Here is a 25,815-nt window from a genome sequence, read left to right on the forward strand (position 1 = left end):
CTGAAGAGTGGTTAGCTGGATTAAACCACCTCTTTGTACTCTTCAACCGAAGTAAGGGTATGGCTAAGAGTGGTTGGCTGGATTAAACCAACTCTTTGTACTCTCCAGCCGAAGTAAGAGTGGTTGGCTGGATTAAACCACCTCTTTGTACTCTTCAGCCGAAGTAAGGGTATGGCTGAAGAGTGGTTGGCTAGTAAGCATAGTTAGTTTGACCAGCTAAAACCGAGATAACAGTTGCAAGTGAAAAGATCATGGAAGTACAAACATACAACCGAAGTAAGAGTTCAAGAAAATTTTCATTCATCAAAAACAAAATACAAAGGAGGGGCCATAGCCCGGTTACAGGATTAAAGAAGTAACAAAAAAAGAAAAGTACAAAATCAACTGAAAAGGTCTTCAATCTCGACGTCAATGTCAACTTGAACACCGGTTGCAGATGGAAGATCAGTCTCAGTAGCAACTGGCAGAACGATATCAGTCGATGGCTCAACAGTCAGGTCTTCAACCGTTGCCTCCAACCGAGCTGATTGATCGTTAACTTGCTCGTTACCTACCGGAATAACAGTTTGCTCATTTTCATCATCTTCATCATCTGAATCCTGCAAGAATTGTTCTTGGACCAAAGCAGCATATTCCGCAAGCGAGGCCGGAATGAAGTACTGCGGAGCATTGTAGACCTCGGTTTCAGGCCCACAGCCGAGCTGCTCCACAGCACTTCTCCAGCCGCACTTGAAGAACAAATCCTTTGCCCCCTCGCATTGCGGAATGTATAGGCCCTCCGCCTCTTTGAAACCTTGGGCGTTGGCATCATCGACCTTCTTCTTGAGTTCAGCTATTTCGGCGTCTTTTTTGCCTTCGAGTTTGACCAACTCACGCAAGTACTTGCCTTCCACCATTGCTGCAATTTTTTGTTTTTCAACTTCAGCCGAGCTAACAAGTCCGGTCAAGCGACCATTCTTGAACTGTAGCTCGACTATCTGCTTCTTGGCGCGCTCAAGCTCGACTGTCTTTGCCTCGGCTTCCGCCATGGCATGTCTTGTTGTCTTGTGGAGCTCCAGCACTTTTTTATGTGCAATATTGTTCTTCTGAATGGCCTGCAAAAGAATAGTAACCCTCTTCAGCCGGACTGACAGTTGGGAAAAAATAGACAGAAAAGGGAGAGCCACTTACCAAGATCATTGATTTTGTAGAAGACCGGATGGCTTTCAGCTCGGTGTTTAATTGCTTGTTGTGGTGCTCCATATCCTTCGGAAGGCAAACACTCTTGGCTAGATTGAAAGCCATCAAGTGATCCTTCTCAGCAACGACCGAATCAGACTCCTGAATATCTCGATCTTGAAAAGTGAGAATTGGAGCCCATTTGGAGGAGTCAGCTCGGTCAGATTGCTCCGGTTGAAGGATGGGTTGAGGACTTGGTGGAGGGATGGATTCGTCCTCATCCACAAGTTGTTGTTCGGTCGGGGTAGATCTGGCGCGCTTAGAGGGGCGTGATGAAGAAGGCTGTTGAGAAGGGAGGGCCACAACGGCAGGCTGCGTTTGGCTTGGTGGCGGTACTTCGGGTCTGTTAGTTTCGGTTAGAAGCGCCCTTACTCTGTTCTTTTTAGCCATCTCCTCTTCAGCAGTTAGTGGGATTAGTCTGATTTCTGGCAAGGTTGGGTCCGGTTCTAGGGCCTCTTCAAGAAGAAAGTCGGTCACTCTTGCCTTTCGGCGACCGCTGTCTCTGTAGGTCGGCTCGAACTTTAACAGCTTAGCCCAACTACGTTCTGGATACCGTAGTGCGGCGCGCAAAGTCGCTAGATTGGGGTAGTTGTATAAAGAATGGAGGTGGGCAGAATCTGCGAAAAAAGACAACTGTTAGCTCGGCTGAAAGATTAACAAACCGAAATATAAAATAGCACGCAAGAAAACCGAAGTAAATTTACCAGGTTCTCATTTTTTCCAGTTTATACGTCGGCCAGGAATCTGGGCTTGGTAATCCTCAAAATTCCCAGACACCCAGAAAAAATCGTCGTCGTTTAAGTCTTTATCCGGTGTGTTTTTTATTATTTTCTCACGACGGCGGCGTATTCTGAGATAGTATACCCAGCCGTCTTCCTTCGAACCAATGGAGTATTGGTGAAAGATTTCGGCCAGACCAAGGTTGAGACCGGCTTGCCGGTTTAGTTCGGCTATCCCCATTATTATGCGGTATGAATTGGTGGATAGTTGGGTAGGGCGTAATCTAGTTTGCCTAAGAAACTCGCAAATTAAAGGTTGGACTGGAAATCGTAGTCCGGTTTCAATAATTGACAAAAGGGTGAAGGGGACAAAGCCTTCATTGCCCCAAGGTATGACATCCTTTTCAGCTAAAATCAGGTGGACGTCATCAGGTATATTGTAGTCTTTTCTGAATTCGGCTAAGCCGCCCGGAGTGTCTACTAGATACCTATACTTCCCCATTTATGGTATAATTTATGAATAAATTAAAGTTCGGTCCACAAGATTGTCTCAGTAGCTCGGTTGAGCACGCAGAGGAGTGCCTGGGCAACCTAAGTCTGCAAAGTAGAAAACAAAGGGGTTAAGCACAGATCGTTGGACCGTGCTACAAAACAAAAGTACAAAAAATAGGAGCCCTACTTCGGTTATATGGATGCTACAGGTTCTAACTCGGTTTCTGCAAGGTGATTTGTAGCTCGGTTTGAGCAGGGCTTTTCTAGTTCGGGCACGGCAAGCGTCTACATATCTCGGTCGAGGAAACAGTTCTGTTTGACCGGTTGATCGCCTAGGGGCAGCTTTCTGAGTTCCATCTAAAAAACTAAGAAAGCTGGTTTAGCCCCAAAGGCATAGATCGGTTGGAGTTCGGGTATCTCATTATGCTAAGAGCAAACCTAGTTCGGTGGGTTACCTCGGCTAAGGTCTATCAAGAAGTGGTTAGACTTATTCAAAGCTACTGGTGTGAACATGAAGTGTTAGTCCGGTTTTAAGCTAACTAAACTTTTACCTAGCTTAAACAGTACCTTAGTTCGGTTGCATCATGATTTTGGATCAAAAATCTGTTTTCTACAGGGTATTTCATATACTCATATGTTCTACTGTTAAGTTTCTTCCATAAAAGTACAAAGCAAAGCAAAACAGAAAAACGTGTTTGCAGAAAACACAGAAAATAGAACACAGAAAGCAACATATGAAAACAAAGTAAAGGTGCAATACTAACCAGAAGAAGAAGCAGGAAACTGAAGATGGAAGCAAAAGGCAGCAAAACACGAGCTCAAAAAATGAACAAGCAGTGGAGGCTGAGAGAGAGAAGTTGTAAAGTGTGTTGAAATGATGAGACTAGTTTTAGGTAAAGGGAAAAAAGGCGGGACTGTTCAAATTTCACGAAGTACGAAGACGGCGTGACAGCCATCCTCAATCAATCAGTGCGTGCCACGTGTCCCAGGAAGGAGAAACGATTCAGTTGCTGTGATTGAGGAGACGTTTTGATCGAACAAGCAGAGCCCGGAGTAAAATTAGCTCGGCTGGAAAGGCTAAAGGGTTTTTTTTTTTTAGCTCGGCTGGAACGGCTTAAAAACTTCAGCTCGGCTGATACACAGGTACTCCCAATCTTGCTGTGCAGATGGAATTAAGGGGCAATTGAGAGGGTAATTTATGTGAAAATTGGGCCGAGCTGGGCAATGGGCCGTTATGAGCCACAGTATAAAGGGCCAAGTAAAAGGGCCACGTAAGTCACTTCGGTCGTATGGATATTCCGAAGTTAGTCTGGTCCTAAGACTTCGAAGCTAGTCCGGTCCGACGTAAAAACGAAGTTAGATCGGTCTAACAGTACCTTTGCGTTAGACCGGCCTTGGAGTTATACCGGTCATGATTTGTTAGTTCGGCCTAACCACGCCGTGTGTTGTGCATGAGAAGCCGACGTAAGAGAAGGAAAAGGAAGAGCTAGTTCGGCCTACTCTGTGGCTCGGCATAGCCATAATTACTTCGGTCATGATGGAGTTCGGCCATGGTAAAAACCATCTCACTTGGTTCAAGCAGTGAGGGGGGTGTTGAAGGATAAGCATTATCTTTCAGGAGTAAGAATCCTAGGACGACTCTGCATGGAGGAGTAGAAGTCCTATTAGGATTGTGCCACACGAAACCTATAAAAGCTCACAAACATCACCTTTAGGGAGGTAACACACAACTTTGCTTTCTGAATACATAGAGCTTTTGTCTATTTGTCAAGTTTACTGACTTAGGCATCGGAGAGGTTTCCGGCACACACCCGCCGGCTAGCTCACGTTTGTATTTTCAGGTGATAAAGCGACGATGTACGGAGGAGAGTAGACTTGGTCAACAGGATTATACGAGAATGTTTATTTCTTTCCCGTACAGCTAGGAATGAAGTAAAAATAAAAGAACACACTAGATAAATCAAATCAGAACAGGGGCAAACCAAACACTCCCTAAGCAAAAAGATGGCAGACAAACACTATCTTGAAAGTCAAGATCATGATTGGAGTGATTCTTTGAAATACCATAACACTACAAATCATCCTTATCAATTCAAAATTTACTCAGAAAAAGAAATCAATGGTTTATAGACCCATATTTTATCAATTTAATCTCTACAACACAAATCCATTCAAGATAAATTATGAATTTTTAAGTGTGAGTTAATAGTATTTTTCTTTGAAATATGTAACTCTCCGGCAACACTTCTAGAGACACACCATTCCTTATTGGATCAAATAAGAGCTTCTTCTTGTATTCCCTCTTATCGTTTTTGAAAATGCCATTTCATTTACCTCTTCTTCTTATAATAATCACCAACCAAAACACGAAGGGGATGATAATCAGAGGCGACCTCACCATAACAGATGTCACCCTTACTACTACCACAACTCTCCACTTGCATCACCATCACTACTGCTACCATAATTGTCGCTTCAATGACCACCATCACTACTACACCACTGCCACCACCATCAAATCACCATGAATACCATCACTACATCCACTACACCACTTCTCCACTATCACCACAACCATTATCCCTCTACATCGTACACCACCACTACTGTCACCATCATCATTAGCACCATACCCACCACTATCATTGCCATTGTTGTTGTCGCCTCCGCCACCTTCAACTCACCATCATCACAATCACTACAACAAATTACACTTTTGGCGACTAAAATTTAGTCGCCAAAAGTCACACTTTAGTTGCCAAAAGCTTTTACTGACCAAAATGCTTCGTTGCCAGATTGGTCATTGAATAATTGTCAGGAAAGATAATTGGCAACTAAAAATGGTTCAGTCGCCGAAAGTCCTCCATTGACGACTAATTTTTTAGTCCCCAAAAGCTTTCAAATAAATTTAATATTGCATTTTCAGCGACTAAATTTTTTTGTCACCAAAAACTTCAATTATTTAGCCACTAAAAATTTTAGTCGACAAAATATTTTTTTTTTGGTTCATCTTATTTCTTTTTAGCTACTAAATTTTTTAGTCGCCTAAAGTCTAATTTTTTTAGCTACTAAATATTTTAGTCGCCAAACCTTTTTTCACTACTAAAAGTTTTAGTCGCCTAAAATCTAATTTGGGCAAATTACAGCAATGGTCCCTATAGTTTATCCGTGGTTTCATTTTGGTTCCTGTACTTCTAATTGCATCAATTTGGCCCATACAGTTTGGTTTTTGGCTCAATATGGTCCAATAGGTAACCGCCGTTAGCTTTTTGGACGGAAACCCGTGCGTGCAAGGCACGCACGAGATGAAACCCACTGTTTGAAGTATTATGTTGCTGACATGGTACAATTTGGTTGAGTTTTTAATTATTATTTTTTAAATATTAAAAATTAATTTAATAAATAAATACCAAAAATAAAATTTAATAAATATTAAAAATTATTTCCTACCCAAAAATAAAAAATTAGATGAAAATAATATATATTTTTATTTTTTTACCAAACTAATTTTTAAAATTTTAATATTCTTCAAAACATAATTTCTAGAACTCAACCAAATAGAGGTGTAATGAAGTAACCTGTCTATTTGCTTAAATATAGTTTTTATTGGAATTTTAGCTAAAACAAAATCTATTGACTCAAAAACAACTCATAAAAATTTAATACTAAAAAAACTAATTTATTTGATACATTGTTAACGTTTTGACTCGTGCAATGTTTGGTAATTTTTTCAATTTTTATATTTTTATGTAAAATTACCAATTTTCCCATGAATAAAAAAAGTTCATAAGAATAATGGATAGAGACAAAGTAGGGAAATTCCACACGTGACTTTCTTGAACAATTTTGGCTTTCTGTTTTATTTAATTTCATTATTTAATTATTATTATTTTTTAAAATAAATTTATTTAAAATTTTAATTAAAAAAACAACATATATTTTTATTGATATTTTATTTATTTAATTTTTAAAAATAAATTTATTTAATTGTGTGAAAAATAAAATAAAATAAATTTTTATTTAATCTAGCTAAAAATAATTAAAATATTAAAGATATGTTTAATATTGCTATTACTTAGTAAACAATTGAAAAATGGTAAAATATTCTTTTGCACATTTATCCTTATCCAGTTCGTCCAACCAAACATTAGATTCACTAAAATAGTCATTTTTAGACATCTAATCCCACGAGAAAACAAACACGGGATACACATCAAATCCAACCAAATAGTTCGGGAATTCATAAAAAATATATATTAATAATAAAAAATATAAATTATAAATTATGGCCTTATAAATAAAACAAATAAATTTATAATTTATAAATTATTTTTTTTAGTGTTGTTAATTTAAAATTAGATATTAATAAAAAATATAAATTATAAATTGTAAATTAAATTTAATTAAAAATAATAATTAAAAATTATGGCTAGATTAAAAATTATCTTTAATATTTTAATTATTTTTAGCTAGATTAAATAAAAATTTATTTTATTTTTTTTACACAATTAAATAAATTTATTTTTAAAAATTAAATAAATAAAATAATAATAATTAAATAATGAAATTAAATAAAACATCTATTAAACAAATTGAATTGATCCAAAAACACTCAAGAAAGTCAAAATTGTTCAAGAAAGTCAAAATTGGTCCGTGCATGCCTTGCACGCGTCGATTTTCTGTCCAAATGTCTAAATCACCGTTAACTATTGGACTATTTCGAGCCAAAAACCAAATTGCAAGGGCAAAATTGAAACAATTAGAAGTGCAGGGACCAAAATGAAAACACGGGTAAACTATAGGGACCATTTCTATAATTTGCCCATCTAATTTTGTTTTTTAGCAAACAAATTTTTAATCGCCTATAGTCTAATTTTTTTTTGGCTACTAAATATTTAGTCACCATTTTTTTTTTTGGCTACCAAAATGTTAGTCCCCTAAAGTTACAAGTTCTTATAGCTACTAAATATTTAGTCACCAAAAGATTGTTTTCATTTTAATTTTTTTAGCTACCAATTGTTTGGTCGCCAAAAACATCATTTTATGTTTTTTATTTAAATTAATTTATCCACAATCTATATGTATTCCGTGCAACCTGTACCATGTATATAAACAAAACAATACATATATTATCAATCATTTGACAATCTACATCCATGTCACTTCCATCCATCCAAAAATGAATGACTTTTAATGTCAAATTCCATACAAACCAAGTATATTCCAACCTACAATAATAATTCTATACAAAGCAGAGAATCATACGAAAACCATGTCCTCCGTACACAAAAAATATATTCACTACCATGCCAAATAGCCATTTGGAGTAATTTGTACCACGACAAACGTTAATCTATATATAGTATGCCAAAAAATTATATACCAAGCCAAAAATGATCTGTACGATTAATACTAATCCACACAAAAGCAAAGGACAACAAAATAGGCTAATTATACAAAAGTATAAATTGTCCTCCGTACACAAAAATGGAATATCCACAAATCCACGCTAGAAGCCATTTACAAAAAATAAAAAATAAATAAAAAATTGCACCATTAGTACCAAAAATGCATGTAGAACTTGATACTCTGAGGCAAAAACATTAGAGGTCATGACTTTTTTTAAACTGTTCATCTTCTTCAGTACTTCTTTCTGTTATACTCTCAGACATGGTTGAAGTGTTGATTGAAAAGATCTAAATCACTAAATATCAGTGAATACACAGTGAAACAACTAATTCCAGATATAGAGTTTTGTTTATGTATATGATGAGTGAATAAAATCGGACTTGACTTGAAGAATGCAAAATGCCATAAAAATTACAACCATTGAGATCCCAAAACACAGATAAACTCACTTGTATGAACATCCAAAAAAACACACTTAAACCATTACAAGTGTTCATGGTACCGGACCCAAAATGCACAAATGCAAGGCAATGTTTACAACTATAGATGTGAAATTTAAGGCGTTTTCGTTCTCCAAACGTCATTTTCTGACTAATTTTAAGGTTTTTCGACTCTAATTCCCAACTTATGTTTGTTAATTATGTCCGTCTATCCCCACAGGTCCTATTTGTCACAAGAAAACTGCCTGTGACATTTGTATAGTAGTACGGGGGCTATTTTACATTTTCGCCCCCTGAACGCCCTTTTTCGATTAAGTATAAGGCGTTTTCAACTCTAACTCTGAACCTACGTGTTCTAACTACATTCCGTTTGTCCCCATATATTCGATTTGTCACAAGGAAGCTGCTGTGACATCCATAGAGTGGCTTGGGGGTTGTTTTGTATTTTCACCCTTCAAACTCCCTTTTTCGATTAAGTTTAAGGTGTTTTCAACTCTAACTCCCAACCTACGTGTGCTAACTACATGTCGTTTGTCCCCACAAGTCCTATTTTTCACAAGGAAACTGCCTGTGACATCCATAGAGTGGTTCAGGGACTGTTTTGCATTTTCGCCCCCCTAATGCCCTTTGTCGACTAAGTATAAGGCGTTTTCAACTCTAACTCCCAACCTACATGTGCTAACTACATGCTGTCTGTCTCCACAGGTCCTATTTGTCACAAGGAAACTGCCCATGACATCCATAGAGTGGTTCGAGGGTTGTTTTGCATTTTCACCCTCCGAACGCCCTTTTTCGATTAAGTTTAAGAAATTTTCGACTCTAACTCCCAACCTACGTGTGCTAAGTACATGCCATCTATTCCCACAGGTCCTATTTGTCACAAGGAAGCTGCCCGTGACATCCATAGAGTGGTTTGTGGCTGCTTTGCATTTTCACCCTCCGAATGCCCTTTTCTGACTAATTTTAAGGTTTTTTTTTACTCTAATTCCCAACTTATGTGTGCTAATTATGTCCCGTCTGTCCCCATAGGTCCTATTTGTCACAAGTAAGCTGCCCATGACATCCGTAGAGTGGTTCGGAGGCTGTTTCTATTCTTGTCCCCCGAACACCCTTTTTCGACTAAGTATAAGGCGTTTTTTACTCTAACTCTTAACCTATGTGTGCTAACTACATGCCGTCTATCTCCACAGGTCATATTTGTCATGAGAAAGCTTGCCATGACATCCATAGAGTAGTTCAAGGGCTTTTTTTTGCATTTTCACCCCCTGAACGCCTTTCATTTGTCTTTATATCTAATTAGTGTTAAAATGATTGATTAACATAGGAGTATTAACTATATGCCATCCAATACATGTTTTCCCAAAACCTAGTGCCTTCTTTCCCCTTTCTTAAAAGTCAACATGAAAGTTATAGCTAAAGGACAAGCTAATGGTGTTACCCTCACCTATTAGCTTGAGAGGGGATGATAAGAGTATTAATCATTAGTAGTCTCAGTAGTGCAGTTAGTTGCTTCAAGATACTACACCTCTCAACTGGCATTTGCATAGTGTTTTTTTTTTTTGGGTAAATACTGTTAATCATTTTTGTTTAATTTTGATGATGTCTAAAATATTAATTGAAAATTTGTAAATGATATACATATTTTATATTATTTGACACAAAATATTATCTGTTTAAAATATATATTTGTTAAATATTATTTAAATAAAAATATTTTTGAAAACTCTACTATTCACTTTTTGAAAAATTACACTAATCACTATTCATATTTTGACAAATTTGATATTGATTGGTTGTATTATTTTGATAAATTTGATATTGATGAGTTGTTTTCTTTTGACAAAAGTGATATATCCACATGGAGTGGTAGGTTATATTTATTTTAAAATCTCTACAACATATATAGAAATTTAAAAAGGGTATATATGTTCAGATTTATCATAAATGTTAGTTAAAGAGATTTGACTGTATATGCAAATATTTGATTAGAATATTATATATAATGCATATAATATAAATAGAATACATCACATGAGCAATTAGATTTTTACACTACATCGATTATATTATGTCACATATATATACATATTATTATAATAAAACAAGAAGAAAAAGATGGAGCAAAATCATTTGCTTGTTTGAATTCAAAGATGTGTTAATTGTATTATATTATTTATAATGTTCAATTTGCCTTCGAACGGTGGCTCCATGTTTGAAAAAAAAGAAGGAAAAAGACGGCTTTACTTTTATCATTTTTTCAAACATTATCATTTGCTATCTATTTAAAATCAAGGAGCGTGCCCATGTAATCCATGACGTCAGCAAGGTGCGTCCTACTTCCAACGGGTATATTTTTGGGTATAAATAGAAGTGTTGTGTGTAGAGAAAAATCAAAAACTTAAAAAGAAAAAAATTCCGTGTGCTCCAAGATTTTGAGTATATTGTACTCCCAAGCAGTAGTCTCATTAAATTTGTAAATATCAGGTTATGAAAACCAAAAGGCTGGCTGGACATGCTTAGTGCATACTCTCAAGCAGTAGTCTCATTAAATTTGGCCCGAAGATCAGGATGCAAAAGAAGCAATGCAATTTGTGCTGTAATGCCTCAACCCTCCACACGTCATCGATATTGTTCACTTTGGGCCACACTCGCACGGATTTGTTCTTCCCAGTGGGTCACCAATCCTAGAACTACTCCAGCCTAAGCACGCTTAACTGGGGAGTTCTGCTAGGGATCTCACCATCCGGGAAAAGGCCTCGATGCTGTATAAGGGTCCACGTTTTTACTTTTATGGCCCATGAACTCCCCCTTCATTCCTGATGTGGGACACCGGGACCTTACATGTGCACTGCTATCGTCTTTAGTGAACAACCATTCATTCCATAGCAATATATGTTGTCCCTGAAAAATTGAGAAAAAATTTCTTGAAAATAATTGTGCAAATAGTTTGTAAAATGAGTTTTTAGTAGTAGTTTTCAATTTTTTTTCTTTTAAATTTTAAAATGAAACTAGCTGCGAATCTTTAGTGCATTACACGAGTAATTCATTTATTTAGAAGAGACTATATAACATAGCCTATTCCATTGCAAATCCTAAAATTATCCACTCCTAAAATTTGAAATTAGGCATGATATTTCTTTTTTATGGTTAGCATCTATGTCACACATCCATATTGTAATGAATGACAATATATTGGAGTTAAAAACTCCTCCAAATTCCATATCTCAACTCCATGGTTGTAATAAGTTAAACATTGCCATCAAACCTAACTCGCTATGGAGCAAACCACAAGCATAAAAATTAATAGTGCTGAAATATATAAGAATATAATTAGTAACAATAGAAATTCAAATATAATTTTATTAAGATCGTAAAACCACCACTGAGTAAGCATGTTAAGCATTATGTGCTGAGTTACATCTCTATGACATAAAACTTGGATTCCTTTTAACATGGGTTCTTACTTTTAAATGGTGATTTATCATGCTCTATTAAACTAACTTTTATTAGACGATCTGCTGAAAATTTCACCATTTAAGCACTTAATGGTGTTATCAAATGAGCCAAATGTTTTAATAAGATTAATTCTTTAAGGGGTGCACATTGCAATAACTGAAAGACTCAGATTCGAAAATGTTTATACTAACCAATTTCCATTCCTGAATAACGAAACAAACATGAAAACAAGTCTAACGGAAAACATGAATTGTCAAGAAGAAAATCAAAATCTAAACAATAACAAAACCTTCTAACGAGTCATTCCAAGAAAGCCAACAAAAACCTAAAATTCAGCATGCCTAAAAATTGAGACTCTTGTAAACCAAATTTCCTAACATCTCAACACAATCAACCAAAAAATTCAAACAACTAACCAATATATAACCCAAATCAATTTTGTTTTTGCTCATCACAAACATACAAAGAAACCCATTTTAGAAATTCTACCAAAAGAAAGACAAAAAAGGACAAGCATGAGAAGCAAGCAGTATAACACCATTCTGCAGGTACCCAATACTCCAAAAGTGTAAATAATCTCAGCCATGTATCATTATAACCACTAAAACTTGATTGGGTCATGAACAAAAAAGTCACAACAACGAAATCACGCAGTAAATTCAATAACAAAAAAAATCTGTCTAGACACCCAATAATCCAAACTGCCAAAAGATTAACTAAAAAAAAATATATATATATATATATATATATTGAAAAACAACTCCATATTCAATCACAAGTCCCTAAACAATCAGAAATTCAAACTAAGGCATTAACTCTGAACAACATCAATACGTAGATACCCAAAAACTTCAATTCAAGCAGAAAGCTCAGTAATGGATGATATAATATAAAATAATAAAATTGCCCCTCTCTACTAGCTTAAGCTTTTAGTTGAGTTGATGGCCAATAATTCAATATGCTACGAGAGTGAATATGGTATTAGAGTTACTACACTACAAGAAAAGTGGCTTTATAACACAAAAGCAATTGCGACGGCATCATTTACCGTCGCAAAAAGTGATTTTTTGCGATGGCACCACTTGCCATCGCCAATAAATAGCAATGACACCTCTTCCTGTCACAAAAAAGCAACTTTTTTGCGATAGTAACAACTGTTATCGTAAATAATGCGCATTTTTTGCGACGGTAACCTATGCTGTCACAAATAAAGCTGTTTTTTGTGACGGCATGAATTACAGTTGCAAATAAGAGAGTTTTTTGAGATGATAATAGGTGCTGTCGCAGCAAAAAAAAAAAGGCTGTTTTGATGAGACTGCATTAGAAGTATTAGCCAAGGCATTTTGCCGTCGCAAAAAACTAAAAATTTTGTACTGTTTCACCCATTTTTTCATCTTCTTGTCTCTCTGTCTCTCTTTATCTCTCTCTCTCTCTCTCTCTCTCTCTCTCTCTTTCACTAATCTCTCTTCTCTTTCTCTTTCTCTTTCTCTCTCTCACTCATCATTCTCTGTCTTTCTGTCTGTCTCTCTCTCTCTCTCCCACACTGTGCTCTCGTTGCTCACTCTTTCCTTTCTATCTTCTTGATTTACTGATCTCCCTCTCGATTTATTGATCTCTCTCTCTCTCTCTCTCTCTTCTTTCAATTGCTCATCTCCCATTTCTCTGAATCACTTGTCGAAAGAGAAAAAAGTCAAAAAATGAAATGGGCCTCTCTCTCTGTCTATCACTCATCTCTCTTCTTTCTCTCTCTCTCTCTTTATTTCTCATCTGTCTCTTACTCATCACTCTTCTCTCTAGTTCTCTCATCTCTTCGCTCTTTATCCTTCTTGCTCATTTCTCTCTCTCTCTTTCTATGTCTCTCTCTATATCTTTTGTTCATCTCTTTTTGCTCTCTCTCTCTCTCTCTCGCCCATCTTGTTTCTCTCTCTTTTTTCTATTTTTCTCTCTCTCTCTGTTTGTCTCTCTTTCTCTTTCTCACTCATTACTCTTCTCTCTGGCTTTCTCATCTCTCTTACTCATCATTCTTGTCTCTCCCTGTCTTTTTGTATCTATTGTTCATCTCTTTTTACTGTCTTTTTCTCTCTCTCTCTTTGTCTATTTCTCGCTCATCTTATTTCTCTCTTTTTTTTTCTTTCTCTCTGTCTATCTGTCTGTCTCTCTCTCTGTGTCTCTCTCTCACTCATCTCTCTTCTCTCTCAATTGTTCATTTCTTTCAATCACACTCATCTCTTTCTCTAAGCCCATTGTTATTGAAAAAGGAAAAAGTCAAAAAATGAAATGAGTCTCTCTCTCTCTTTGTCTCTTTCTCTCTGTGTCTCTCGTTCATCTCTCTTCTCTATCTCTTTCACTCATCTCTCTTCTTTATCTCTCTCTCACTCATCTCTCTTCTCTATCTCCCTCATCTCTCTCTGTCTCTCTTGTTTATCTCTTTTTTTTATGTCTCTCCCTATATCTCTATTGTTCATATCTTTTTCTCTTTCTCTCGCTGATCATCTCTTGTTTCTCTCTCATTTTCTGTTTCTCTCTCTTCCTAGCTTTCATTGCGCAGCAAAATGGACACGGAGGTTTTTTTGCAAAAAATGAGTTTTTTTTTTTTTTTTGCTATGGCAACCTTCTCCCGTTGCAAATACAGGTTATCGGCAACGGCAATACCCCTGTCGCAAATAAAAAAATTACTAAACAAGCCATGGATTCATTATTTAGGGCCTGTTTGGTGACCATTTCGTTTTCAGTTTTCAGTTTATATTTACAAAAAATTTACAAAACTGTCATAAAAACTTGTTTGATAATTTTTTTCGTTTATAAATGAGTTTATAAATTTGAGGAAAAATTGTAAACTCAAAAAATGAGTTTACGTTGGTTTTAAACAGAAATTTAAAAATTTGACTAATAATTTTTTTTTCAAATATTTTTTTTTCAATTAATCTTTTTCCAATCAAAATTTTTTTTTTCAATTATAATGTGTACGATCCCATTATCATAAATAATAAAATAATAAATATAAATATTTTAGGCCTGAACAAATATGTTTTTAAATTTTTTTAAACATTTTGTTCAAACCAAACCACGTGTTCACACTGCATATCTAACTCTCTCTTCTTTTCTTCTTTTTGTTTTCGTTTTCCCACTCTATCCGAAGTCCCCCCCATTCTTTCCCCCCTTTTGTTTCTCACGATCTCAAATCCCCAATCCCCTAAAGAAAAAATCCTCAAATTAAACCCTAACAGCTCTAAATATTTCATCGTATTCACAGATTGGTAACCAACATTTGTCTCACCTCTTGCTCCTCCACCATGTCGATCGCCATCGTCGTCGCCTCTATTACCCTTGCCTGTCGCCGCCGCCACTAGTAGCCTTGCCGGTCGCCGCTGTATCTTCTCCGCTCGCTGATTTGGTACGTGCTTTCTCTTTGCTCTCTTTTTACTGTTTCTTTCCCTTATTCTCTATTTTGGGTTTCTTTGTAGTGTTTTTTGACGAAATGGTTCTCTAGATTTGGACCTTTTGCTTCTTGATTTGGTGTTTTTGTGTTTTCTAGGGCTAGAAAGAGAAGATATATATTTTTTCCCTTGTATTGGACACATGGTTTGTAAAGGGTTTTCAATCTTATTAAAATCTGACTTTTGTAATGGATTTTGAAGAGATATATTCAAATCTGAGTTTTGAAAATTGCTGTAATTTTTTTTTTCAAATTTGAGTTTTTTTTTTTTAACTCTCTATTTTTCTAGAAAAAAAAATGCTCTACTTATTTTTCCTTTCTTTTTTGTGTGTTGATCAAATGATTCACAATAATTCTAGAACATCAGATGAAGATGATTTCACTTTGGGGACCTAACTGTGGCACCCACTAAAACACCAAACAAATGTTATGAACCAAAAAAAAAAAAAAAAAAGTACCTGAAAAAAAAAGAAGCAGCATGTTATATATGTGTTTTAAGACCCACCTTCAACAATGAAACCAACCTTCAAAAAAAAGTATCTGCTTCTCAAGACCCACCTTCAACAATGAAACCAAGACCATCTCTGCAAAATGAAATTTCTCAACACGTATTTCTTCTTTCTCATCTCTCTCTCTCTCTCAATATGTGTTTTAATTTTTCTTTGTCTAGTCTTTCAGTATATTACATTATTTGTACTCATTAATTTGTTTTGATTTATGGGTTTGTGTTGAGTGGTAATCATTTCCTTTGTAATCCCAATTTTTTTTTCTTATATGGGTTTTTTTTTTTTTTTTTTTTCTAGAAGTTCAATTCTTTGAAAGGGTTTTTCATTTTATGCTCTAGAAACTCAAATAATAAGGACTAATTATAGCTGGGGGTCCCAAATTTTCATTTTATCTGATTTTTGTTGGTTTATTTTTAAGGCTTTAAATGGAAATAAGTTCTGTTAGTTTACATGGAGTATTGATTATGTGTTTCCAATGGAAAAGGATATAATATTGGTAGATAATGAGTTAATGTCACAGCTGGGGTTTTAAGCATTTAGCATCCCATTGAAATATCAGTATTTATTTGGGGTTTCTAGTAGTTGAGATGTGAATATAGTAAAAGCCAACTGGGTTTGAGTTAGGAGTTTGAATATAAGGAATTTGTACAAAACATGAAATAAATGAGTCCATGGAAGAACAAAACATAATGGGCACTTACTAAATTGAATCAAGAAAAACCACAAATGCTTCTTCCCCTACTTGCCACAGAGATATTTAGAGTGTTTAATCATGATCGAAAGCACGCATTTTCTTTCTACATTCTTTTCTGTTCGTTTTTTGAATGTTGATATATTTGTTTCCTTAATCAGAATTTGAAGAAGTTATCGTGTTCAACCATGCTTACTTTAGCTTACCAAAGAAAATATTGCTTTTGAAGATCTTTTTTTCAAGATACTATAGCACATATCTTTCCATCAATGCCATTGAAACTATAATTCATCACATTAGCTAATTTTTCACAATACAATTAAATCATGATGAGTGTGGCACCAACTAAACATTGATGCTGAAATAATTTTATAGTTTTACAATCCAATTCCATCTTAGCTATTATTATTTTTCAATTTATAATATTTTTATTTTTAAATATGCATTTTGGTTGGGGTTGCTGATGAAAATTTCTAGCCTCTAGCTTTAGCTTTTTGGTGTTAATGAACACTGCATACTCCATACAGGAATTAAAACAGATGACCCTTACATGGAAATAAGGTTTTGTGTTGTTGATTAGAAAACTTAAGCTTCTGTACAACTAATTTCCAAAATAATCCATGTTTTTCAACAAGAAAATGAAGTGTGAATGTGAGTTATATAATAGTTCCTTCATATTCTTAGCACTGAATTTCAGAATTGGATCAATTGATGTGTATTCTTCACCTATTCATGCTAATCTGGTTAGGTCTTCCAATGTTTGAATGTATTCATATAGTAATACTCAAGATAAATGTTTCAAACCAGTTCAAATCAAAACCAAACCACTATACTATTTGCAAGACGATATCATGCTGCAACTGTCATTGATGGAGAAGCCTCTGAGTGGTTTATAAGATTTTTATTTTATTTTTTCTGATTTTGAGTACTTTGGGTTGATTCTTCCAAGCTAACATTGAGGCGCTCTGGATTTTATTGTAGCATGAAACTTGGCACACACGACCGCCTAAGCACGAGAGACATGTGGAAGAAGACGGGACTCGAATCGGATTCCCGGTTTGGGAGTTAGAGCCGGATTTCACTCTTAGAAACAAACTAGTTTCTTAAGAAACTAAGAATTTGAGGTGTTAATGCCCTAAAATCACCAAATGGCATCGGAGTAGCACGAAACTTGGCACACATAACTATCACAACACGAGAGACTTGTGGGAGAAGATGGGACTCGAAACGGATTCCCGGTTTGGGAGTTAGAGTCAGGTTTCACATTTGTTTCTTAAGAAACTTAGAATTTGAGGTGTTCATGCCCCAAAATCACCAAAAGGTGTCGGAGTAGCACGAAACTTAGCACACACGGCCACCTAGGCATGCGAGACTTGTGGGAGAAGACGGGACTCGAATTGGGTTCCCAGTTTGGGAGTTAGGACCAGATTTCACTCTAGGCAAACTAGTTTCTTAAGAAACTTAGAATTTGAGGTGTTAATGCCCCAAACTCACCAAACGGTGTCGGAGTAGCACGAAACTTGTCACACACGACCGCCTAGGCACAAGAGACTTGTGGGAGAAGACGAGGCTCGAATTGGGTTCCCGGTTTGGGAGTTATAGTCGGATTTTACTTTTAAGAAACAAACTAGTTTCTTAAGAAACTTAGAATTTGAGGTGTTAATGCCCCAAAATCACCAAACGCCATCGGAGTAGCACGAAACTTGTCACACACAACCGCCTAGGAACGAGAGACTTGTGGGAGAAGACGGGACTCGAATTGGGTTCCTGGTTTGGGAGTTAGGGCCGGATTTCACTATAGACAAACTAGTTTCTTAAGAAACTTAGAATTCGAGGTGTTAACGCCCCAAAATCACCAAACAGCATCGGAGTAGCACGAAACTTGGCACACATGACCACCTAGGCATGAGACTTGTGGGAGAAGACGGAACTCAAATCAAGTTCCCAATTTGGGAGTTAGAGCCGGATTTCACTCTTGAGAAAAAAACTAGTTTCTTAAGAAACTTAGAATTTGAGGTGTTAATGCCCCAAAATCACCAAACGGCGTTGGAGTAGCACGAAACTTGGCACACATAACCGCCTAGGCACAAGAGACTTGTTGGAGAAGATGGGACTCGAATCGGATTCCCGGTTTGGGAGTTAGAGCCGGATTTCACTCTTAAGAAACAAACTAGTTTCTTAAGAAACTTAGAATTTGAGGTGTTAATGCCCCAAAATCACCAAACAGCGTCGGAGTAGCATGAAACTTGGCACACATGACTGCCTAGGCATGAGAGACTCGTGGGAGAAGACGGGACTCTAATCGGGTTCCCGGTTTGGGAGTTAGGGCCGGATTTCACTCTAGGCAAACTAATTTTTTTTAAAACTTAGAATTCGAGGTGTTAAAGCCCCAAAATTGCCAAACGGCGTCAGAATATCACGAAACTTGGCACACACGACCGACTAGGCACGAGAGACTTGTGGGAGAAGACGGGACTCGAATTGGATTCCTAGTTTGGGAGTTAGGGTCAGATTTCACTCTAGACAAACTAGTTTTTTAAGAAACTTAGAATTCGAGGTGTTAATGCCCCAAAATCACCAAACGGCGTTGAAGTAGCATGAAACTTGGGACACACAACCGCCTAGGCATGAGAGACTTGTGGGAGAAGATGGGACTCGAATCGAGTTCCCGGTTTGGGAGTTAGAGACGGATTTTGGTCTAGGCAAAATTATTTACTTAATTATCTTTGTAATTGTATAGTAGTTAAATTTTTATGTTTTTTTTTTGTAATTAACATATTAACACATAATTATATTGTCATTAATTATATTTATTTTTTATTTTCAGATATTCCCGAGTAGGAGTTTGTTTCTTGTGGAATGCATGCCTGTGAAGAATGCGACTAATTTTTGTTTTTGTTACCCACGGAGAATGATGAGCAAAACTTGTAATTTTGGTTTATGTTATTTTGAATTATGAACAACATTATGTATTTAAACATTATATATGTATTATGGAACATTATGTAGTGGGGTAATTTTGTTGATGTGTAGTTATGAATGCAAGAATATTTTTATTATGGAGAAATTGTTTTTTCTATACAGGAATTTTTATATTATTATGCAATTATTGGTTTCTTTTTCAATTATTTTTCATTTAATATAGGTAATTTTAATATTTTTAATAATTTTATTGTAGTTTTTTTTTTTAGCGACGGCACCATATCGTCGTAAAAAACAGGTAATTTTAATATTTTTTATAATTATATTACAGTTTATTTATTTATTTATTTTTTGCGACGGCACCACACCGTCGCAAAAAACAAGTAGTTTTAATATTTTTAATAATCATATTGCAGTTTTTTTTTTTTTTTTGCGACGGCACATACCATCGCAAAAAAATTAGAACCATTGGCGACAATGGGCGTGCCGTTGCAAAAAAAAAAAACCATTCTCGACAACATTTTTTTCTGTCTAAAAAAAAACTTTTAGCGACAGTAAAACGGTGCCGTCGCAAAAGGTCTGACTTTTTTATATATTATATGCAACAGTAAATTGCCGTCGCAAAAGGTAACAATTACCGTCGCTAAAAAAAGCGACGACACTACAAGGTTTTTGTGACGCCCTCTGTTGTGACCCCCTATTTACCGTCGCTAAAAGTCATTTGCCGTCGCTAAAACGTTTTTGAGACGGCATTAAGAGTATTAGCAACGGCATCGTGCCATTGCAAGAAACCAAATTTTTTGTAGTGAGTACAAACAGATTATGTGTTCGAATTTCACCACCTATTCAATAATTAAAATAATTGTACGAACTTAGCCCGCTTACAAAGTAGAATTCGGCCACAAGTGAAAGGACATGTCTAGGTTATAATACAAATAATAAAAATTATATCTCTCTAACAGCTTAATTAACCTTGTAGATAAGCCGGTAATCAACAATTCAATAAGTAAAAATGTCACATACCTATATACCTAATCCTCAAAATTTTGACAAAATCGAAACTAAATCAGCACTAAATAAACTAAACAAGCACAAAAAAACTCAAAAGGGTATTGACCTTGACATGAAGAGTGCCTCCACCAAATTCAATGCGGCTTTTGTTGTGGAACTCCATCCAATCCCTGTTCTTGTAGAAGCAAGCCCCTTTCCACTCCAAGCTGTCATCTGGGGATGAAACAAAAGAATTCAGAATAGGCCACGAGACCGATCTTGGCAACATTGGTAATATGGATTCTGGCTAAACCCCCCCCCCCCCCCACAAAAAAAAAATTACAAAACTTCCAAATATTACAAATAAATATTGAATTATTGCTTAGTAATCTAGATTGGTAAGAAGAATAACTGTGTATTATCTAGAAGAAGAAGGAAAAAAAAACCCATAAAAGATTATCAAAACATGCTGGCTGGGGCTATTCTTCAATTATCTAGTTAAATATTGAATCTGGAACAAGAGTGAAATGGGGAAATTTTGATCCTGGCTTAAAAAAACCCCCAATAAATTACATGTTCTTTCAATCATTTTATAGAAACCCATTTCAATCATTGGTTCATTGATTTCACATAAATCAAAACCCTACACCATAAAAAAGCAAACCCTAGAGGTAGAGTGAAATGGGGAAATAGAGAAAGGGAAACAGAAAAAAAGAGCCCGAGAGGGAGAGAGATAGAGAGAGGGATAGAAAAACCCCCAAAAAATTTCTATCATGGCTGACTAATCTAAATTTTAGTCGCCTATTGTAGCATTTTTGGTGACTAAAGGTATTTTAGTCACCGAAAATAAATATTCGCCGACTAAATTTTTGGTCAGCAAAGATAAAAGTAGAATTTAAAATTTTTATTTAGCGACTATATTATTTTGGTAGGCAAAAATTACTTTACATCGACTAAAAATTTTTTGGTCACCAAAAATGATTATTTGGCGACCAAAAGATTAATAATAAAAATTATGCTAACTTTTTGGCGGCTAAATTTATTTTAGTAGGCACAAACATGTATGTCATGACTAAAACAAACTTTAGTAGCCTAAAACATGAACTAATGCCAACTAAAACAATTTTTAGTCGCCTCTTGTGGCATATTTAGCGACTAAATTTTGTTTTAGTTGCCAATAATTAATATACAATTAGTAAAACAATTTAGTAGCTAAAATCGTTTTCAATGCCGACTAATTTAATCTTTAGTTGCCTATTCTACAACTTTTGGCTACTAAATTTCCTTTAGTTGCCAAATTTGATCGCCAAAAGTATAAATTGTTGTAGTGAATATATTCATATTAAAAGAGAAAATTTAAAAATACTAATAAATTTCAAATTTTATCTTATTTTAATTTCAACATTAATTTTTATCAAATAATTTTTCAATTCAATTAGTTCAGCATTTAATTTTTAATTTTATCAAACACAACTAACCTTCAAGGTAGAATATTCAAAGGGAGTAGAAAAAGGTTCAAGTTTTCATTGTCACCAACAGCATCACACATTTATGTAGGCAGTTTCCAACTTATATAAAATATTAAGCTTGGGATGTGCCTAAAATTTGTGTGCAATAGAGATTGAATGATGTGTTTTAGAGTCTATATGTAGAATAGGGCTGTAAATGAATCGAGTCAAGTCGAACGTTAGTATATTTGAGCTTTATTTATTAAGATTTTAACGAGTTTAAGTTCGACTCAATAAAAATTTGACGAACTGAGTTCAAACTATTCACGTGTCATAGCGAGCCAAAGAAATTATAAATTTATACTTACGTATGAGACTAATTGATTATATAATTATATATATGATATCTATAAACATACTAGGAAAAAGTCAATAGCTTACCAAAATAATAATATCTACCACTCTATTATATAAATGTACTATCCATAGTTAGTTATTATTTACATATAAATAAATTTAGCTATTATTTACGTTTATATTATTTAAATATATAAATAACATATTTATCCTATTTTTTATACATATTTTTACATTATTTAATACATAAATAATATATTTATATTATTATTTAAATAAATGTTAAACGAACTCAACTAACGAGCCGAGCTAATGAGACGAGTTTTAGTATGCTTGGCGTATAAGCTGGGTTTTTGGCTTATTATGAAAAAATATGCAAAAAAATAAAGAGGTAATATGACTCAAATAAGCCAATAATTTGGCATATAAGCTGATTCGCAAAAGAGACATAAGGTTTTAACGAGCGCGATCTCAAACGCAATAAAAATTTAATGAATCATGTTCGAATGAGTCTTTACTGAATCGAACTCGAGTCTATTCACGAACAGTTCTGTTTATTTGCAATTCTAATATGGAATAAATCTGAAGTCCTCATTTATATTTTTAAGTAATTTTTTGAATAAAATTTTTATAATTGTATTTGTAGTATTACTACACAAAATAAGTGATTCCCCACATTGAAATAATTTTTTGGTGAAGGTGAGGAGTTTGAAAGAGTCAATGAGTATACCTATATTCATTCCTTCAACACAGACAGTGGAAGGAGAGTCTGAAAGTCAATGGGTGAATGTCATTATTAGTGCTTGCTTAGTCAGTGAAGGAGAAGGTGAGTGTGAAACTTCATTGGAGCCTTTGGCGGGCCGACCATTCCAATCAACAACAATTAGGCCACTTGTCTTGTCTCTACTTTCACCCCATTCTCTCTCTCTCTCTCTCTGTGTGCCAGTTCTCTGTCCTTTAACAGTATTTCCAAGTCAATTGCCGTGTCAAGAAGCCAAACCAACACGATCAACATCTGGAAAATTCTATGGTACTAGACTAGATGCTTAACAAACATTATACAAAGACTCTTGATGGTTTTTTTTATTTTATTTTTTATTATCTGCCAAATTGTGAATCTACAATGGTTGTTCCCCCGTCCATTTTGGGTTTCTTTTTCCTCTCCCGCCTACTGTTTCTTCACTCTTTTGGAGAAGACAACAACTCATTCCAACACTGTCCAGAGTCCTTCCAGTGTGGAAATCTTGAGGAAATAAGCTTCCCCTACTCCAACACCACTTATCCCCATTGCGGGTTATGCACTGTAGATTGCAGGAAAAAAGTTCTAAAACTCAATTTCGGTATAGATGATCAAAATTGGTATGAACTTCGAGGCAAGTTTTATAATGATGATCAACGTGTCCTTAATGTTGCTGACAAAAGGCTTGAAAGGCACATAAAATCCAAAAGTTGTGATATTCAAAATAAGATATTTTAAATGAAAATTATATACATTTCTTTCCCTACACTAACAATAACTGAAATTTTGGGAAAGTAGGATGTATTTTTACTTGATGAGATTTCATTTTTGGGTAACCCCTTTCAATTTATCAGATAAAAACATATGGAGAAAGAGCATGATTGTCTAAAATAGGGGATTAATTTTTCTTTACTTGTTCAAAAATTGCTGCCGGTGTAACTAAATTATGTGATTCCAGTTGAGAAGTATTGGAAATGGCTTCTAGACTGCCATGGTTTCACTGTTACCATGGGTTCAATTGGAATAGTTTAGCTACATGAGAAAATCTTTAAGACATTTTGGAATTACAAATGCTTAGAATGACAATCAAGAGTGACTAAAGTAGCTAAATGATAGTGTACATCTGAATCTGTTGTTATCTCAAATCACTTTCCTCTAAAGGCTCATCTGAACCAGAGAGAAAGAAAGTAGTGAGATCCTATGGCAAGAGGTACCAACTGGACCAAGAAAAACAAAAATAAATTGTGAAGCAGCTAATCATAGTCTCATATATGTCTTTGATTCCTTGTAGGGGCAGAGTTTAGACGTAAGGCTTTTGCTTGCGGGTAGGTTTGGGCTCCACCTTCGAGTGCCGTCTCAACCTGGTGTCAATTCTTACCAAAACAATGCGCGTATTTATAAATTATTGAGAATGTTTAAAAGTTTTCATTTTTTAAATACACATAAAAAATGAAATAAATATAATGATAAATAATATTTCTTCACATTATAACATAGACAAGACAAGGGAGTTGTGATAGGCCAACACATAACCTAGGACTATGGTGACTAAAAAAAAAAAATTATCTAATCAATATTGAACTTTCAATAGTTCATAGAATGTAGAAGAAATACTACGACTTGATTCCATCTCTTTTGCAATTTGTTCAACTATTCACATTTTAAAATATTGAATTAAAAGGGATAAAACAAAAATTTAATAAAAATGTAGGTATAATAAGACCACAATATGTACTCTAAACAAAACCTCTCATTATTAATGCGTATTTAACGGGAGACACATTTAGAAAATTTTAGTCATTTTGTCAGAATAGAACTCTAATAAGGTAAGTAACACGGTACACATTTTTTATTCATTCCCTCTTGGCAAGCAGGATTGGCCCTGTCCTTTTTGGGTCCCAAGGCATAAATGGGGACTTTATACATATTATATATATATATATATATATGTTAGTTTAATAATATCTTCAATTTTCATTTTTTTTTTTTGGTTTGCACCTATACAAAATTTGCTTACATTAGAAATAATCAAAATTACTAGTTTCTTACCCATGTTATGTTTGAAAATCACTTAAAATATCAGGTGATTTAATTTGAAAATATTGTATTAGTGAGTGTATTGATTAAAATTTGTTCTTTCACGATAATTATAATACTGTATTTCTTGAGTAATTTCATATGATTTTTATAATTGACATAATTCATAGTTATTGAGGTAGATAAATGACGCGACGAAATACACGAGAACTAGATATCATTCTAGTAGACGAAAGGGGCTCTCAAATCCACGAGAAAAATAGAACCCTGAATTCACAAGGAAGAGAAAATATCTTAATATTATTGATTAAATGAATAAAAGTTGTATAAAAGTTATCCTTGCCATGAGGCTTACATAACTATTTATAATAAACTAAACCTAATATTTGTAGGAAAAGTAATTCTAAAATAAACTACGAAACTTAAATCAACACAAATTAGAAAACCTAAGAGAATAGGAAACTAGAATTCTAAACTATTTAAAATCCTAGTCAAAATCTAATTCCAAAATAATAAAATTAAGAAACCTAATAATTCTAAATTATTTATACTAAATTGCAAGAATCCTAATAAAATAATTTATCAAAAATATTAAAACTAAAAAAAGTCTTAAAATCTTGTCCTACATCAATCTCCTCTTCTTTGAAATAACTCGCCCTCGAGTTCATATTAGAGATCTGCCATCTTCCATGCCAAATAAAAAGATAATTGGAACACTTCAGTTCTTTGTCCCTCTTCTAAACATTATATGTAGAGAAGTCTACTTTCTGAAAGTTATTCTCTATATGCTTCAACTGGTGGACAAGATTAATTAGACAAGCATTGAAAATCAATTTAAATTTCTCAACACCAAGAAAATCAACGAAGGGTATTTTATGTTGATGTTGGATACTCTCTAGACTTTGCTCTGTCTTAGATTCAGTTGGACATTCAATTATCATCTTTCAAACATCAA

General features: G+C 34.8%; 1 long non-coding RNA gene across 1 annotated transcript in view; it reads right to left on the reverse strand.

Moving 5' to 3' along the window:
* Positions 1-20,584, reverse strand: part of LOC114295209 (uncharacterized) — a 71,323-nt gene extending 50,739 nt beyond the window's left edge. Inside the window, exon 1 of the long non-coding RNA XR_014342718.1 lies at positions 20,407-20,584. This is a non-coding gene — a long non-coding RNA (uncharacterized LOC114295209). The remainder of the gene's footprint in view (positions 1-20,406) is intronic.
* Positions 20,585-25,815: the final 5,231 nt, after the last annotated feature.

This window comes from Camellia sinensis, chromosome 10, assembly GCF_055761805.1.
Source record: "Camellia sinensis isolate YWXY chromosome 10, ASM5576180v1, whole genome shotgun sequence".
Lineage (NCBI taxonomy): Eukaryota > Viridiplantae > Streptophyta > Magnoliopsida > Ericales > Theaceae > Camellia > Camellia sinensis.